We start from the raw sequence: 19,932 nt of genomic DNA on the forward strand, positions 1-19,932 counted from the left end.
TTGGTAAAAATGAAAATAATTTAGAGAGAAAAATTATGTTTCCATAATATATCTTTATGGATATTGAGGTTTTGTTTATACTGAAGTTTTGCATTTACTACCTATACCGGAGGTGCCTCTTTGTTGCTATGTTACTTTATTGTAAATTTTATTGAATTATTGAAAGAATATTCTAAGCTTTTTCTGAAGTTGATTATAGTAATCTATCTTTGGATGAAGATTAGATGCCACATGATGTGTATCAAGGAGACCATGCTTACTGAAAGAGACACCATTTAAAGGACTTTCCAACATAGATGAAAGGTATTCTTGATGGCAGAACAAGATGGCAGAGGAGTAGGTGGATGTGGAGTACATCTCTCTACACAGATACATCAGGAATACACTTTCAGACACAGCAGTGCATGCATAACACCAGCTGAGAGTGGACAGGAGTACTTGACCAGTGGAAAAGAATATATAGAACCACACAAAACTCAGTAGGACAAAGGAACTAGGAGGAAAAACAGGAGTGCTAGTAGGACTGGACCTGCCCTTGGTGGGTGGGGGAACTGAAGCAGGGGTCCAATCCCCACAGCGGGGCAATTGTCCAAGTCAGAGGAGAAACATTTAAGGCTGAGAGCGAAATAGCTGATCTGTGTCAGCCTAAATGGAATGAGAATCAGATGGTCCTTGCCACAGCAATACATATGCCAGGCAGGAATGCAGGTCTCCTGGAAGGGGCGGCGGCTGGGAGATGGAGCTTAGGGATTGTGGAGCAATCCCAGGGCAAGGGCTGTTGTTGACTGCAGACAGACGGATTGAGGGGATGTAAGGGGGGAGACCGTGGTGGAAAATGCCTGTGGAGGAAAGCCAGGCAGCCATGGAAGCAAGGTGATACTGCTGAGTCACACGTAGGGGGTGGAACCATCACCATAGCCTCTCTCTCTCCACATGCCAGCATTGGCAGCTGAACAACAGAGAGGCTGGCCCATCAAAGACCTGATACACTGAACTACAGAGTAGGACCCCACCCAGGGTGCTCCTTTAAGTGCCTGTTGCGCCAGTTTACAGAGTAGGACCCCTGTCAGGGAGGCCCCTCTATGTGCATGAGGCATGGAACAATAGAGAAGGACCCAAGGCAAGGGATCCCTCTAAGTGCCTGAATTGGTGGAGTTAGGGATAAAGACTGGCCAGAGAGGCCTTCTGATCACCGGCTACATGAGGCTCGAAGAAAAGACTGATAGGGCCATGACTCCTGCAGCAGAGGCACTCTGTGTCCTTGCACACTTGGCGCTGCCAGGGTCCCCACAAGCCAAGCAGCTGCACCACCTTCGTGCTCAACTTTCACTGGGGCAGAGTTGCTAGAGGCAAAAACAAAACAAAACAAAACAAAAGAAACAAGTGTTGTGTTTATGCGCGCAGGGTGGCTTTGGTCCTGTCTGACTCTGTGACCCTGTAGACTGTGGCCTGCCAGGCTTCTCTGTCAGAGAAGGGGTTCTCCAGGCAAGAATACTGGAGTGCATTGGCCAATACTGGTTGCCAGACCCTTCTAGAGCACTGTATTTCCTGCTGCTCTCACTGCCAACCCCCCTGAGTACCTGGTGCTGCCAGAACCCCTGAGACCCAAGCAGCTGCACCACCTCCACAGCTGGCCCTCATAGGGGCAAATCCAAGCCCTTCAGGGCAGCTTCAGGAGCTAAACCCCAGTGGAAGACCCACATGCAGAGGTGGAGATAAAATCACAATTGAAATCCAGGGGCAGTGTGGCTAAGGAAGACCTCAGATCTTCTCACCAGCTGTACAAACTGCAGATTAAATTCACATTATCAACTAGGCAGACTCTGTGTCTATGAAATACATAAAAGGCCATTGAGAGCTCCCACAAAAGAAAGCACACTAGGTCTGATAGCTGAGGACATTGGAGGCAAGAACACACAGGGGTAGGACCAGATTAGAATCTTAGCTGCCCCCACAGCAGGTCCAGAGATAGCACAGTATTGGAGGGCATCCTAGGGAGGTGAGGTGGACTGTGATTCCCAGCACAGGAAAGGACTCTGACAGCTGTGACTCAAGAAAAACATTTATTATTCTTATTTTTTGACTTGTTCTGTAGATTCTTTTGGATACCCCATCCCCTTGTTGTAGTTGTCAATATTATTGGCACTAAGAAATCCAATTAAGCTTTTGAGCTTTTTTATTTCTCAGTCACATTTTTTATTGTTGTCATAAACCTCTACATTGGGCTTTTGCAGTTCTGTGGAGTTTTCCTCTTTTTTTAATTTTAATTTTTTAAACCTGTTATTTTTTTCTACTTTTTTCTATTTTTTCCTTTGTTTGCCTTTGCTACTATTCTTTTCCCCTTGCAGTTAATCTTTAATGTATATATATCTTCTTCATCTACCTCTATTTAACTTTGCATATCTATTCTTCCTTTCCTTTGCTCTCAACACATTTGTTGCTTTTGTTTTCATTGTTTTATTCCCCACTTGGCACCTTGCTTTAGTTTTGTTTTCCAGTTTGTGCACAAGTTAGTTTTGTTCTTAAATGGTAAATATAATTTTTTGATTTCCTTTGTTCACTGGATCACTACTGTACTTTATTTTTGTTGGACTGTTTTCACTTTACTCATGAGTGTATATATACATGTGTATATTCCATTATTTTAATTATTATTTGCCTGATTTTGTAACTGCCATTGGTCTGGGGTTCATCTTTGGTTTCTCGTTTTTGAATATTTGTGTTACTCTCCCTTCATGCCCGAACAAACCACTTGTGGAATCTTCGTTCCGGACCAGAGATCAAACCCTGAGCCTTTTGAGTGGGAGCACTGACTCCAAGACCCTAGATTACCAGAGAACTCGCCCTAGGGAATATCAAATAGTGAGAACTCATGCAAAGGAAACCCCCTGAAGACCTGGCATCACCCAACCACCAGTAGCACAAAGTGCAGGATGCTTCATCTAAAAAACAAACAGAACAAAAATACAAACTAACTCATCAGCAGACAGGAGGACCACCTCACTCAGCCTTGCCCATCAGAGGAAAAACAAACAAACAAGAACTCAGCACAAATTTCACCTTATATGAAGCTCACACAAACCACTGAACCAACCTTAGGAGGGCAGAAGCTGAAAGGAAGAAAGAATTCAATCTTCTTCAAGGAAAGAATTCAACTTTGCTTGAAGCCTGGGAAAAAGAGACCTTAAATAAAATAACTTAAAAAAAAAAAAAAAGAAAAAGCAGAGAAATACTGCACAAATGAAGGAACAAACTAGGAGCACAGAAGTTCAAATAAATGAAGAGGAAATAGGAAAATTACCTGAAAAAAAGTTCAGAATAATGATAGCAAAATGATCAAAAACCTTGAAAACAAAATGGAGAAAATGCAAGAATCAATTAACAAAGACCTAGAAGAGTTAAAGAATAAGCATACAGAGACAAACAACATGATTACCGAAATTAAAAATACTCTAGAAGGAATCAATAGCAGAATAAGAAGAATGAATCAGATAAAATGGTGGAAATAACTTCTGAAGAGCAGAATAAAGTAAAAAGAATGAAAAGAGCTGAGGACAGTCTCAGAGACCTCTGGGATAATATCAAATGCACCAACATTTGAATTATAGGGGGTCTCAGAAGAAGAGGAGAAAAAGAAAGGGTATGAAAAAATTTTTGAAGAGATTATAGTTGAAAATTTCCCCAACATGGAAAAGGAAATAACCAATCAAGTCCAAGAGGCACAAAGAGTCCCATACAGAATAAACCCAAGGAGAAACACTCCAAGACACATACTAATCAAACTAACAAAGACTAAACACAAAGAAAGAATATTAAAAGCAGCAAGGGAGAAGTAACAAGTAATATACAAGGGAAACCCCATATGCTTAACAGCTGATCTTTCAGCAAAACTCTGCAGGCCAGAGGGAATGGCAGGATATATTTAAAGTACTCAAAGGGAAAAACCTACAACCAAGATTACTATACCCAGCAAGGATCTCACTCAAAATTGATAGAGAAATAAATAGCTTTTCCAACAAGCAAAAGTTAAGAGAATTCAGTACCACCAAACCAGCTTTACAACAAATGTTAAACGAACTTCTGTAGTCAAGAAATACAACAGAAGAAAAAAAAAGATCTACAAAATCAACCCCAAACAATTAGAAAATGGCAATAGGAACCTATATATCAATAATTACTTTAAATGTAAATGGATTAAATGTTCCAACCAAAAAACATAGACTCCAACCAAAAAACATAAAATGGATACAAAAACAAGACCCATATATATACTGTCTATAAGAAGCCCATTTCAGACCTAAAGACACATATAGACTGAAAGTGAGAGGATGGAAAAAATATTCCATGAAGATGGGAAGCAAAAGAAAGCTGGAGTAGCAATCAGACAAATAGACCTTAAAATAAAGAAGATTACAAGAGATAAGGAAGGACACTACATAATGATCAAGGGAAGACAATGATCTTCCAATCCAAGAAGACTGGAATGATCAATCCAAGAGGAAGACACAACAATTGTAAATATCTATGCACCCAACACAGGAGCACCTCAATACATAAGACAAACAGTAACAGACATAAAAGGAGAAATTGACAGTAACACAATAATAGTAGGAGACTTTAGCACCTCACTCACACCAATGGACAAATCATTGAAACAGAAAATGAATAAGGAAACACAAGTCTTAAATGATATATTAGGTGAGATGGATCTCATTGATATCTTCAGGACATTCCATCCAAATGCAGAAGAATACACCTTCTTTCCAAGTGCACAGGGAACATTCGCCAGAATAGACCACATCTTGGGTCACAAATCAAACCTCAGTAAATTTAAGAAAATTGAAATCATATCAAGCATCTTCTCTGACCACAATGCTATGAGACTAGATATCAATTACAAGAAAAAAAAAAAACTGTAAGAAACACAAACACATGGAGATTAAACAACACGTTTCTAAACAACCAATAGGTTACTGAAGAAATCAAAAGGGAGATAAAAAAATTTCTAGAAACAAATGGCAAAGAGAACAAAACAACTCAAAACTTATAGGATGCAGCAAAAACAGTTCTAAGAGGGAAGTTTATAGCAATAAAATCCTACCTCAAGAAACAAGAAAAATATCGAATAGACAACCTAATTTTACACCTAAAGCATCTGGAAAAAGAAGAAGAAAAAACCCCCAAAATTAGTAGAAGGAAAGAAATCATAAAGATCGAAGCATAAATAAATGAAAAAGAAATGAAATAAACAATAGTAATGATTAATAAAACTAAAAGTTGGTTCTTTGAGAAGATAAACAAAATTGACAAACCCTTAGCCAGACTCATCAAGAAAAAAAGAGAGAAGAATCAAATCAACAAAATTAGAAATGAAAAATGCAGAAATACAATGGATTATAAGAGACTATTGTGAACAACTATATGGCAATAAAATAGATAACCTGGAGGAAATGGACAGATACTTAGAAAAGTTCAATCTTCTAAGATTGAACCAGGAAGAAATAGAAATTGTGAACAAACCAATTACAAGCACTGAAATTAAAGCTGTGATCAAAAATCTCCCCCAAAACAAAAGCCCAGGACCAGATGGCTTCACAGGAGAATTCTATCAAATATTTAGAGAAGAGCTAATGCCTATACTTCTAAAAATCTTTCAAAAAATTTCAGAGGAAGGGGCACTTCCAAATTCATTCTATGAGGTCACCATCAACCTGATAACAAAATCAGACAAAGACAACACACAAAAAGAAAACTACAGGCCAACATCACTGATGAACATAGATGCAAAAATCCTCAAGAAAATTTTAGCAAACAATTCAGCAGCACATCAAAAAACTCATACACCATGATCAAGTTGGGTTTATTCCAGGTCCAAGGATTCTTCAATATATGCAAATCAATCAATGTGATACACCATATTAACAAATTGAAAGATAAAAACCATATGATCATCTCAATAGATGCAGAAAATGCCTTTGACAAAATTCAGCACTTATTTATGATTAAAAGTCTTCAAAAAATAGGCACAGAAGGAACCTACCTCAATATAGTAAAGGCCATATATGATAAGCCTACAGCAAACATTATTCTCAATGGTGAAAAACTGAAAGCATTCCCCCTGAGATCAGAAACAAGACAAGGGTGTTCACTTTTGCCACTATTATTCAACATAGCTCTGGAAGTCCTAGCTACAGCAATCAGAGAAGAAGAAGAAATAAAGGGACTCCAGATCATAAAAGAAGAAGTAAAGTGCTCACTGTTTGCAGATGACATGACATTGTACATAGAAAACCCTAAAGATAGTATCAGAAAATCACTAAAGCTAATCAGTGAATTTAGCAAAGTTGCAGGATACAAAATCAATACACAGAAATGACTTGCATTTCTATATACCAACAATGAAAAATCAGAAAGAGCAATTAAGGAATCAATCCTATTCACCATTGCAATAAAACAATTAAATATCTAGAAATAAACTTACCTAAGGAGATGAAAGAACTGTACACAGAAAATTATAAGACAGTGATGAAAGAAATCAAACATGACATAAACAGATGGAGAGATATTCCATGTTTCTGGGTAGGAAGAATCAATCTTGTGAAAATGACTCTACTACCAAATGCAATCTACAGATTCAATGCAATCCCTATCAAATTACCAATGACATTTTTCACAGAACTAGAACAAAAAATTTCACAATTCATATGGACACACAGAGGACCCCTAACAGCCAAAGCAGTTTTGAGAAACAAGATTGGAGCTGGAGGAATCAAGCTTCCTGACTTCAGAGTATACTACAAAGCTACAGTCATGAAGACAGTATTGTACTGGCACAAAAACAGAAATATAGACCAATGGAACAAGATAGAAAGCCCAGAAATAAACCCATGCACCTATGGGTACCTTATTTTTGACAAAGGAGGTAAGAATATACAGTGGGCAGAGACAGCCCCTTCAATAGATGGTGCTGGGAAAACTGGACAGCTACATGGAAAAGAATGAAATTAGAACACTTCCTAACATCATACACAAAGATAAACTCAAAATGAATTAAAGATGTAAATGTAAGACCAGAAACTCATAATAACCTAAAACTCTTAGAGGAAAATATAGGCAGAACACTTGATGACATAAATCAAAGCAAGATCCTCTATGACCCACCTTCTAGAGTAACAGAAATAAAAACAAAAGTAAATGAATAGGACCTGATTAAACTTAAAAAATTTAGCACAGCAAAGGAAACTATAAGCAAGGTGAAAAGACAACCCTCAGAATGGGAGAAAATCATGGCAAATGAAACAACTGACAAAGGATTAATTTCCAAAATATATAAGCAGCTCATATAACTCAATATCAAAAAAAAAAAAAAAAAACAAGCCAATCAAAATGTGGGAAAAAGACCTAAACAGACATTTCTCCAAAGAAGACATACAGATGGCTAACATATGAAAAGATGCTCAATGTTGCTCATTATTCAGATCAGTTCAGTCGCTCAGTCATGTCCCACTCTTTGAGACCCCATGAACTGCAGCACGCCAGGCCTCCCTGTCCATCACCAACTCCTGGAGTCCACCCAAACCCATGTCCATTGAGTCAGTGATGCCATCTAAGCATCTCATCCTCTGTCGTCCCCTTCTCCTTCTGCCCTCAATCTTTCCCAGCATCAGGGTCTTTTCCAATAAGTCAGCTCTTCACATCAGGTGGCCAAAGTATTGGAGTTTCAGCTTCAACATCAGTCCTTCCAATGAACACCCAGGACTGATCTCCTTTAGGATGGACTGGTTGGATCTCCTTGCAGTCCAAGGGACTCTCAAGAGTCTTCTCCAACACCACAGTTCAAAAGCATCAATTCTTTGGCACTCAGCTTTTTTTATAGTCCAACTCTCACATCCATACATGACCACTGGGAAAACCATAGCCTTGACTAGACGGACCTCTGTTGGCAAAGTAATGTCTCTGCTTTTTAATATGCTGTCTAGGTTGGTCATAACTTTCCTTCCAAGGAGTAAGCGTCTTTTAATTTCATGGCTGCAATCACCATCTGTAGTGATTTTGGAGCCCAGAAAAATAAATTCAGCCACTGTTTCCTTTGTTTCCCCATCTATTTGCCATGAAGTGATGGGACCAGATGCCATAATCTTAGTTTTCTGAATGTTGAGCTTTAAGCCAACTTTTCCACTCTCCTCTTTCACTTTCATCAAGAGGCTCTTTAGTTCTTCTTCACTTTCTGCCATTAAGCTGGTGTCATCTGCATATCTGAGGTTATTGATATTTCTCCAGCAATCTTGATTCCAGCTTGTGCTTCTTCCAGCCCAGCGTTTCTCATGATGTACTCTGCATATAAATTAAATAAGCAGGGTGACAATTTACAGCCTTGACGTACTCCTTTTCCTATTTGGAACCAGTCTGTTGTTCCATGTCCAGTTCTAACTGTTGCTTCCTGACCTGCAAACAGGTTTCTCAAGAGGCAGGTCAGGTGGTCTGGTATGCCCATCTCTTTCAAAATTTTCCACAGTTTATTGTGATCCACACGGTCAAAAGCTTTGGCATAGTCAATAAAGCAGAAATAGATGTTTTTCTGGAACGCTCTTGCTTTTTTGATGATCCAGCGAATGTTGGCAATTTGATCTCTAGTTCCTCTGCCTTTTCTAAAACCAGCTTGAACTTGCTCATTATTAGAGAAATGCAAATCAAAACTACAATGAAATATCACCTCACACTGGTCAGAATGGCTCTCATCAAAAAGTCTAGAAACAATTTGTACTGGAAAGGGTGTGGAGAAAAGGGAATACTCTTGCACTTTTGGTGGGGATGTAAATTGATACAGGCACTATGGAAGACAGTATGGAGATTCCTTAAAAAACTAGGAATAAAACCACCATATGACCCAGAAATCCCACTCCTAGGCATACACCCTGAGGAAACCAAAGTTAAAAGAGACACATGCATCCCATTGTTCATTGCAGCACTATTTACAATAGCTAGAACACGGAAGCAAACTAGATGTCCATCGACAGATGAATGAATAAAGAAGTTGTGGTATATATACACAATGGATCTTTCAGTTCAGTTAAGTTGCTCAGTCGTGTCTGACTCTTTGCAACCCCATGAATCACAGCATGCCAGGCCTCCCTGTCCATCACCAACTCCCAGAGTTTACTCAAACTCATGTTCATTGAGTCAGTGATGCCAACCAACCATCTCATCCTCTGTCGTCCCTTTCTCCTCCTGCCCCCAATCCCTCCCAGCATCAGGGTCTTTTCCAAAGAGTCAACTCTTCACATGAGGTGGCCAAAGTATTGGAGTTTCAGCTTCAGCATCAGTCCTTCCAATGAACACCCAGGACTGATCTCCTTTAGAATGGACTGGTTGGATCTCCTTGCAGTCCAAGGGACTCTCAAGAGTCTTCTCTAACACCGCATTTCAAAAGCATCCATTCTTCGGCGCTCAGCTTTCTTCACCGTCCAACTCTCACATCCATACATGACCACTGGAAAAACCATAGCCTTGACTAGATGGACCTTTGTTGGCAAAGTAATGTCTCTGCTTTTTAATACGCTGTCTAGGTTAGTCTTAACTTTCCTTCCAAGGAGTAAGCATCTTTTAATTTCATGGCTGCAATCACCATCTGCAGTGATGGAATGAAGCAGGGCAATGGACCTTTACTCAGGCATAAAAAGGAACACATTTGAGTCTGTTCTAATGAGGTGGATGAACCTAGAACCTATTATACAGAGTGAAGTGAGTCAGAAAGAGAAAGATAAATACCATTTTCTAACACATATATATGGAGTCTAGAAAAATGGTTCTGAAGAATTTATTTACAGGGTGAGAATGGAGAAACAGACATAGAGAATAGACTTATGGACGTGGGAAAAAGTGAAGGAGAGGTTGAGATGTATGGAAAGAGTAACATGGAAAGTTACTTTACCATATGTAAAATAGATGGCCAACAGGAATTTGCTGTATGGCTCAGGAAACTCAAACAGGGCCTCTCTATCAATCTAGAGGGGTGGTACGGGAAGGGAGTTGGGAGGGAGGTTCAAAAGGGAGGGGATATATGTATACCTATGTCTGATTCATGTTGAGGTTTGATAGAAAGCAGCAACATTCTGTAAAGCAATTATCCTTCAATAAAAAATAAATTAATTAAAAAAAGTATTCTTAAGTAGCTCATGTACAGTGAAACTGATGGGAATTGACTCTTAAGTTTGTATTTCCTACTTAAGAAGGGCCTCTGCACTGGACTGTTGTATAGAAAGAACTTCTGACCTCAAATGACACCCACGCTAAGACAAAGGGATGACAGCAATGGCATACAGCTGACGCAGGAATCCACACTGGGCCTGTAAGACCCATCCTACTAATTCAGTTGTTGTGTGTACTAAGTATTTGTCCTCCTATTCAAAATGGAAAATTATTGTTTTGCTTCTAGCTATACTTTTGTCCTAATGCTGAGAATGAAAATTTTTTAGTAAAATTGTTGCAGAGTATAACTAAAGAGCCTCTTGATGAAGGTGAAAGAGGAGAGTGAAAAAGCTGGCTTTAAAACTCAACATTCAAAAAACTAAGATTATGGCATCCGCTGCCATCACTTCATGGCAAATAGATGGGAAAAAAGTGGAAAGAGTGACAGATTTCATTTTCTTGGCCTCCAAAATCACCATGGACAGTGACTTCAGCCATGAAATTAAGACATTTGCTCCTTGAAAAACTATGACAAAACTAGACATTAATATATACATATTAAAAAGCAGAGACATCCTTTTGCTAAGAAAAGTCTGTATAGTCAAAGCTTTGGTTTTTCCAGTAGTCATGCACGGATGTGAGAGCGGAACAATTAAGAAAGCTGAGCACCAAAGAATTGATGCTTTTGAATTGTGGTGCTGGAGAAGACTCCTGAGAGTCCCTTGGACAGCAAGGAGATCAAATCAGTCAATTCTAAAGGAAACCAATTCTGAATATTCATTGGAAGGACTGATGCTGAAGCTGAAACTCCAATACTTTGGCCATCTGATGTGAGGAACCAACTCATTGGAAAAGACCCTGATGCTAGGAAAGATTAAGGGCAGGAGGAGAAGGGGACGACAGAGGATGAGATGGTTGGATGGCATCATCAACTCAATGGACATGAGTTTGAGCAAACTCTGGGAGATACTAAAGGACAGGGAAGCCTGGTGCACTGCAATTCATGGGGTTCTCAAAGACTTGGACATGACTTAAAGACTGAACAACAACAATATCTCCTGGGGCAGTCTAATTGTTGGATTTGCCATCAAATTCCTCTGTTTGTACAAGACCAATTTGCCATAGTACGAGACCATCATACCTATATCACTGACTTTTCAAATGTTTCTAACATTACCATCCACCTATACTCACCTCCCTCTGGCCTAACCTTTCAGGTACAAATTCTTCTATATATTAATGTGTCTCTCCTTTGTTACTATCCTTGATCCTTAGATACTTGACATAACTTACTTTAGGACACCTCATTCTGTTTCTTATTTAATTAACAAATGTCTTAATGGAAAAAACACAAATAAATTATGCCAGTGACTCCCTTATGTCAAATACTATAGAGATGGCTTTTGAAAAGCCTGCAAGAGAAATGACCCATGGCTTAATTTCATGCTAACAAAACTTCCAGCTAATGAGGCTAGCAATGAAAGCACTGTGGGAGAGATCACTTATTCTCACCCAGATTTTGTCTTTGTATGTGATATTGGAGCTGATCCACCTTCCTAAAGATGGGCACATAGTCTTAACTAGCTGGCAAATAGAAGGTTTGTGTTTACTAGGATAATATATTACTACATTGTCTATACATAAGTAAAGAGATGAATCCATTTTCTCTATTACAGAGTAAGAAATCCATGTTAGCAAGATAAGAAGATATCTCATGCCAAAATATTTTGGCAATCTTGGTTCCTAATGCAGGAGTATGTATAAACAGAGACATGATTAGAAATCCATCAGCCACCATTGGTCAAATAGTTGAGGAAACTGCAAAAAGCACTGCAGCATAGCAGACATCCCTAAATTCCTTAGCCCACATAATATTGGATAATAGAACTGCCTCATAGTTTTGCTGGTTAAACAAGGAAGCAATAATTCTATTGCTCACACTACTTGTTGCACTTATATCAACAACCCTGGAAAAGTAGACACACACACACACACCATTTCCCAAAAGGATGAAATAGCTACAAAATTGTCTGATCTTTTTTTTCCTGCTTTGCTTTACAAATGATCATCTTTGTCAGAGTAGGTATAATTATTCTTTTGCTGGCTATAAAGTTATTCAGGACATGCTTTAAGGCTACTGCTAAAAACAAGTGTAACAATGTTTATGTGACAATTCAGCATAATTGATAAAATTTATAGCCTATAAAGTCTTCTCTGGTGACTCAGACTGTAGAGCATCTACCTGCAATTCAGGAGACCTGGGTTCGATCCATGGGTCAGTAAGATCCCCTGGAGAAGGGAATGGCTATCCACTCCAGTATACCTGCCTGGAGAATTCCATGGACAGAGGAGCCTGGTGGTCTCTAGTCCATGGGGTCACAAAGAGTCAAATATGACTGAGTGACTAACATCTTCACTTTCATAACCTGTAAGGTCTTTCCAGGTGATGCTAGTGGTAAAGATCCCACCTGCCAACACAGGAGATATAAGAGATGCAGGTTCAATCCTTGGGTTGGGAAGATCCCCTGGAGGAGGTCATGGCTACCCACTCCAGTATTCTTGCCTGTAGAATCCTACAAACAGAGGAACCTGGCGGGCTACAATCCATAGGGTTGCAAAGAGTTGGACATGACTGAAGCAACTTAGCACACGCATGCATGCATGCATCACCTATAAAATGTTCCCCAATTAGCATGCCTGTGCATGTCCAATTAGCTATGTCTGACTTGTATCCCCCACTCTGCCTTCCCCTAATTGAATAATCAGGCAAATCTCTTTCTTTTTTTTTTCTCATAAAAGAAAAATCAAATTTTGATCACAGCTCTAAGGTAGACATTACATTTTTCACAAGGATGAAAACCTAACGATGGGCATTAAGGAGGCAGGTTTCTGCATCACTCATAGCACTGTGGCCTGGACAATGATCTCTGGGTTCTTGACACTCTTTTTGTTCTGGACCATTTTCAGATTCAGCTAGGCCAGGCTAGGCTTTGGTCTGTTCCCAGCCTTGGCTTTTGTGCACTTGATCGTCCACTGCAGAACATGGTGCCTGGCAACATGGTGTTCTCACAGACCACCCAGAGATCCTTAGGGTGCCTGTGGGTCCACACCAAGAGCATGGCTGTGAAGAGGCCCTCAGTGCTCACGAAGACTGTGTCCACCTTGCGCATCTCCACATGAACGTGCTGTGTCACCACAGAGCCATTGGTGGTCAGCATCCTCAGGCTCCCCAGCTCAATTGGGTAGTTGCTGCCTCTTGGGTGACAGCAGATCTGAGGTGTTGATGACCACCATGTTGGGGCCCATCAAATGCAGCATGTGCATCATTGCTAAGGCTTGTTTCTGGCTATGGATCTTCCTCCTGCTCAGCAACTCAGTCTTGAACTGGTCATTTGTGTGTGTTAAGCCACTTCAGCCATGTCTGACTCTTTGCTACCCTATGGACTGTAGTCCGCCAGGCTCCTCTGTCCATGGGATTCTCCAGGCAAGGATACCAGAGTGTGTTGCCATGTCCTCCTCCAGGGAATCTTCCTGGCCCAAGGATCAAACCTGAATCTCTTAGTTCTCCTGCATTGGAAGGGGGGTTCTGTACCATTGGAAGCCCCAGAACTGATTGGGGGTTATGATGTCTGCAACCAGCATGACCTTCTCTCTGTAAACCTGAAGGAAGTCTTCAAGGGAAGTACATGGAGTCTTCTCCATTCTACTTGTCTCCAATCATGGGATTGCTCACATAAGCCTGGAGTTCTGCTGTTTCATCTTCCACAGGATGTCTACCACCATGGCCAGGAATGATTTGTCTCACATGTAACCTGTGAGCACGTTGTCATATTTCTTCATGTCATTCAGCTTCAGCCATCTGACAGCTTGGGGAGTTCATCTGAGTTCAACACTTGGCCCTTCCAGTGAGACTAGCCTGTGTGGTTTGAAAACTGGAGGAAGTTCACTGTGTCCACCTCAAACTGCAAAACGTGCAGTAGGAACATGGCCACCCAGTTGCCCTCTAGCTGTGGATGACATGGCTCTGAATGGAGAGCACCCGGCACTTCTTCATGCCAGGCCTGCCTTGGCAGTGTGGGCCAGGCAGCATTAGCATCTCCTCTGTGCTCTGGGGCTATGTTCTGCTTGGCTCCCACCATGCTCGGGCTTTGTTCCACTGTGGTTCCTCTTGGCATAGGCTCCCCCACTTGGATGGCAGGCTATCTCCTTCTTAGGCAGATCTCTATACATATGTAAACAACAAGAAAGGAAGCCTAGCACTGAGGGACATGATGGACCCAGGGCAGGCAGCAACCACCCTGGCATTGAGGGGACAAATATTTTGACCATCAGTGCTTTCTATAGAAAGATTTACAATCAAAAGGGAAAAATAATGGATGGAAAATTTCGCCTATTGAGGTATGGGAATGCCTGGTTTCTGGGTTAATCATGATTTTAATTGAATTTTATGTTAACTGAAAGAGCTTATTTGTAGTCTCTTGAACATACACTTTACATCTGCTTTAATCACTAAAGAAAATATTGCATTGACTAGAAGTAAAGAATGTCTACATTAAAAATAAAGTTGAAATGCTTGGGGGGAGGAGCCAAGATGGCGGAGGAGTAGGAAGGGGAGACCTCTTTCTCTCCTACAAATTCATCAAAAGAATATCTGAACGCAGAGCAAACTTCACAAAACAACTTCTGATCGCTAGCTGAGGTCATCAGGCGCCCAGAAAAGCAGCCCATTGTCTTCGAAAGGAGGTAGGAAAAAATATAAAAGATAAAAAGTGAGACAAAAGAGCTAAGGACGGAGATCCGTCCCGGGAAGAAAGTCTTTAGAGGACGTTTCCAGACACCGGGAAACCCTTGCACTGGCGGGCCTGGGGGAAGCGTTTGGATCTAGGAGGGCAACCTGACTGGGAGGGAAACAATAAATAAAACCCACAGATTACCTGCCTAAAAGCAACTCTCAGCAGAAAAGTGCCCCAGACACCCGCATCCACCACCAGCAAGTGGGGGCGGCACGGAGAGGAGCAGGCGGCATTGTTTGGGGTAGGGTCCGGGCCTGAGTGCCCTGAGGACAATCGGAGGGAGCTTTTGAGAGTTGCCGGCTTGAACTGTGGGAGAGCAGGGAAGAGAGAGAAAATTGACCGGCCGGAACTCGCTGCCGGCCGTTCGCGGAACGGGGGGACCGAGAGAGTCCGGAGAGGGGCTCGCAGACTGCGGTCTGGCCCGGACCCGCCCGGAGGCAGGAGCAGGTCGCGGCGAGACACAGCGCGCAGCACCCGACCTACGCGGGCAGGGACGGGCTGGGGGCAGAGGGCAGAAGGCGCACACACCCGGCGCCGGCAGAAACCGAGATTGGGACCGTGGGAGAGGGTGCGCCGCACCCGGAGAGAGTGCGCCGGTCAAGCTTCTGGCTGCCTGGAACGCTCTGACGGGGAAGGCACAAGAGCGGACTCAGCCTTTTGTTCAGCGCTGAGCTGAAGCTGCGCGCGGTGCGCTCCATGAGGAGCGGCCGGGACTCTGAGCAGCGCAGACCGAGAAACCAGCGCCAGCCCATCCATGCAGCGTCAGCCCCTCCCAGCAGCGCGACAGAACTAGCTACCTGAATGAGTCCACCTCCGCCCGCCTGTGTCAGGGCGGAAATGAGGCTCTGAAGAAACCGGCAAACAGAAGCCAAATAAACAAAGGGAACCGCTCCAGGAGAGAGCGGTGCAACAGATTAAAATTCCTGTAGAAAACACCGATTATACTGGAAGAGGCCTGTAGATATCGAGATCTGTAAGCTGGAACGAGGAGATATCTGAAACTGAGCCGAACCGACACTGACCGCAACAGCTCCAGAGAAATTCCTAGATATATTTTTACTTTTTTTTTTTTTTTTAAATAAGAAAGAATAAAAAAAAAAAAATTTTTTTTAAAAATTTTTTCTTTTTTATTTTTTCTCTTTTATTTTCCTTTAAAATTCCCTATTACTCCCCCATCATTCCTTAACTTTCATTTTCATAGATTTTTACGATTTTTTTAATTAGGGAAAATTCTTTTTTTTTTTTTCTTTCTTTTTTTTTCTCCTTTTTCTCTTCTATTTTCTATTTTTCTTTTTCTCTTATTTCTTTTAAAGTCCTCTAGTACTCTTCTACTACTCCTTAATTTTCATTTTCAATACACTATAACCTTACCAAAAAAAAAAAAAAAAGAGAAGCCCTATTTTTTAAACTGAACTTCATATATATTTAAAAAAATTTTTTTGTGTGTGTTTTTGTTTTTGTTTTTAATATAGTATTTTTTAAGAGTCTAATCTCTACTCTAGATTTTTAATTTTTGTTTTTCAATATATGATATAAATTGTGAACATTTAAGAATCAAATATTCAGTTCCCATTTTTGTTCAGGAGTGTGTTGATTTTTCTCTCCCAATCTTGACTCTCTGTTTTCTACCTCAGAACACCTCTATTTCCTCTTTTCTCCTTTTCTTCCCAATCCAATTCTGTGAATCCTGGTGGGTGTCTGGGCTACGGAGAACATTCTGGGAACAGATAACTGCGTAGATCTGTCTCTCTCCTCTTGAGTCCCCCTTTTTCTCCTCCTGCTCAACACTATCTCCCCTCTCCCTCTCCTCTTCTTCATGTAACTCTGTGAACCTCTCTGGGTGTCCCTAACGGGGGAGAATCTTTTCGCCATTAACCTAGAAGTTTTATTATCAGTGCTGTATAGTTGGAGAAGTCCTGAGACTACAGGAAGAATAAAACTGAAATCCAGAGGCAGGAGACTTAAGCCCAAAACCTGAGAACACCAGAAAACTCCTGACTACATGGAACTTTAAGTAATAAGTGACCGTCCAAAAGCCTCCATACCTACACTGAAACCAACCACCACCCAAGAGCCAATAAGTTTTAGAGCAAGACATACCAAGCAAATTCTCCAGCAACGCAGGAACATAGCCCTAAACGTCAACATACAGGCTGCCCAAGGTGACACCTAACACATAGACCCATCTCAAAACTCATTACTGAGCACTCCATTGCTCTCCAGAGAGAAGAAATCAAGTTCCACGCACCAGAACACCGACGCAAACTTTCCTAACCAGGAAACCTTGACAAGCCAATCGTCTAACCCCACCCACTGGGTAAATCCTCCACAATAAAAAGGAACCACAGACCTCCAGAATACAGAAAGCCCACTCCAGACACAGCAATCTAAACAAGATGAAAAGGCAAAGAAATACCCAACAGGTAAAGGAACATGAAAAATGCCCACCAAGTCAAGCAAAAGAGGAGGAGACAGGGAATCTACCTGAAAAAGAATTTAGAATAATGATAATAAAAATGATCCAAAATCTTGAAAACAAAATGGAGTTACAGATAAATAGCCTGGAGACAAAGATTGAAAAGATGCAAGAAATGTTTAATAAAGACCTAGAAGAAATAAAAAAGAGTCAATTAAAAATGAATAATGCAATGAATGAGATCAAAAACACTCTGGAGGGAACCAAGAGTAGAATAACGGAGACAGAAGATAGGATAAGTGAGGTAGAAGATAAAATGGTGGAAATAAATGAAGCAGAGAGGGAAAAAGAAAAAAGGATCAAAAGAAATGAGGACAACCTCAGGGACCTCTGGGACACTGTGAAACGCCCCAACATTCGAATCATAGGAATCCCAGAAGAAGACAAAAAGAAAGGCCATGAGAAAATACTCGAGGAGATAATAGCTGAAAACTTCCCTAAAATGGGGAAGGAAATAGCCACCCAAGTCCAAGAAACCCAGAGAGTCCCAAACAGGATAAACCCAAGGCGAAACACTCCAAGACACATATTAATCAAATTAACAAAGATCAAACACAAAGAACAAATATTAAAAGCAGCAAGGGACATTTGAACCAGTCCTAATGAGATGGATGAAACTGGAGCCCCTTATACAGAGTGAAGTAAGCCAGAAAGATAAAGAACATTACAGCATACTAACACATATATATGGAATTTAGAAAGATGGTAACGATAACCCTATATGCAAAACAGAAAAAGAGACACAGAAATACAGAACAGACTTTTGGACTCTGTGGGAGAAGGCGAGGGTGGGATGTTTCAAAAGAACAGCATGTATACTATCTATGGTGAAACAGATCACCAGCCCAGGTGGGATGCATGAGACAAGTGCTCCGGCCTGGTGCACTGGGAAGACCCAGAGGAATCGGGTGGAGAGGGAGGTGGGAGGGGGGATCGGGATGGGGAATAAGTGTAAATCTATGGCTGATTCATATCAATGTATGACAAAACCCACTGAAATGTTGTGAAGTAATTAGCCTCCAACTAATAAAAAAATTAAAAAAAAAAAAAAATAAAAGCAGCAAGGGAGAAACAACAAATAACACACAAAGGGATTCCCATAAGGATAACAGCTGACCTATCAATAGAAACCCTCCAGGCCAGAAGGGAATGGCAAGACATACTGAAAGTAATGAAAGAGAATAACCTACAACCTAGATTACTGTACCCAGCAAGGATCTCATTCAGATATGAAGGAGAATTCAAAAGCTTTACAGACAAGCAAAGGCTGAGAGAATTCAGCACCACCAAACCAGCTCTTCAACAAATGCTAAAGGATCTTCTCTAGACAGGAAATGCAGAAAGGTTGTATAAACGTGAACCCAAAACAACAAAGTAAATGGCAACGGGACCACACCTATCAATAATTACCTTAAATGTAAATGGGTTGAATGCCCCAACCAAAAGACAAAGATTGGCTGAATGGATACAAAAACAAGACCCCTATATATGCTGTCTACAAGAGACCCACCTCAAAGCAAGAGACACATACAGACTAAAAGTGAAGGGCTGGAAAAAAATATTTCATGCAAACGGAGACCAAAAGAAAGCAGGAGTCGCAATACTCATATCAGATAAAATAGACTTTCAAATAAAGGATGTGAAAAGAGACAAAGAAGGACAGTACATAATGATCAAAGGATTAATCCAAGAAGAAGATATAACAATTATAAATATATATGCACCCAACATAGGAGCACCACAATATGTGCGGCAAACGCTAACAAGTATGAAAGAGGAAATTAATACTAACACAATAATAGTGGGAGACTTTAATACCCCACTCACAACTATGGATAGATCAACTAAACAGAAAATTAACAAGGAAACACAAACCTTGAATGACACAATGGACCAGCTAGACCTGATTGATATCTATAGGACATTTCACCCCAAAACAATCAACTTTTTCTCAAGTGCACACGGAACCTTCTCCAGAATAGACCACATCCTGGGCCATAAATCTGGTCTTGGAAAATTCAAAAAAATTGAAATCATTCCAGTCATCTTTTCTGACCACAGTGCAGTAAGATTACATCTCAATTACAGGAAAAAAATTGTTAAAAATGCAAACATATGGAGGCTAAATAACACGCTTCTGAATAACCAACAAATCATAGAAGAAATCAAAAAAGAAATCAAAATATGCATAGAAATGAATGAAAATGAAAACACAACAACCCAAAACCTATGGGATACTGTAAAAGCAGTGCTAAGGGGAAGGTTCATAGCATTACAGGCTCACATCAAGAAACAAGAAAAAAGCCAAATAAATAACCTAACTCTACACCTAAAGCAATTAGAGAAGGAAGAAATGAAGAACCCCAGGGTTAGCAGAAGGAAAGAAATCCTAAAAATTAGGGCAGAAATAAATGCAAAAGAAACTAAAGAGACCATAGCAAAAATCAACAAAGCTAAAAGCTGGTTTTTTGAAAA

At 40.7% G+C, this 19,932-nt stretch overlaps 1 pseudogene; it reads right to left on the bottom strand.

The window, feature by feature from the left end:
* Positions 1–13,086: 13,086 nt before the first annotated feature.
* Positions 13,087–14,242, bottom strand: LOC122682225 (annotated as a pseudogene).
* Positions 14,243–19,932: the final 5,690 nt, after the last annotated feature.

Source organism: Cervus elaphus, chromosome 23, assembly GCF_910594005.1.
Source record: "Cervus elaphus chromosome 23, mCerEla1.1, whole genome shotgun sequence".
Taxonomy (NCBI): Eukaryota; Metazoa; Chordata; class Mammalia; order Artiodactyla; family Cervidae; genus Cervus; species Cervus elaphus.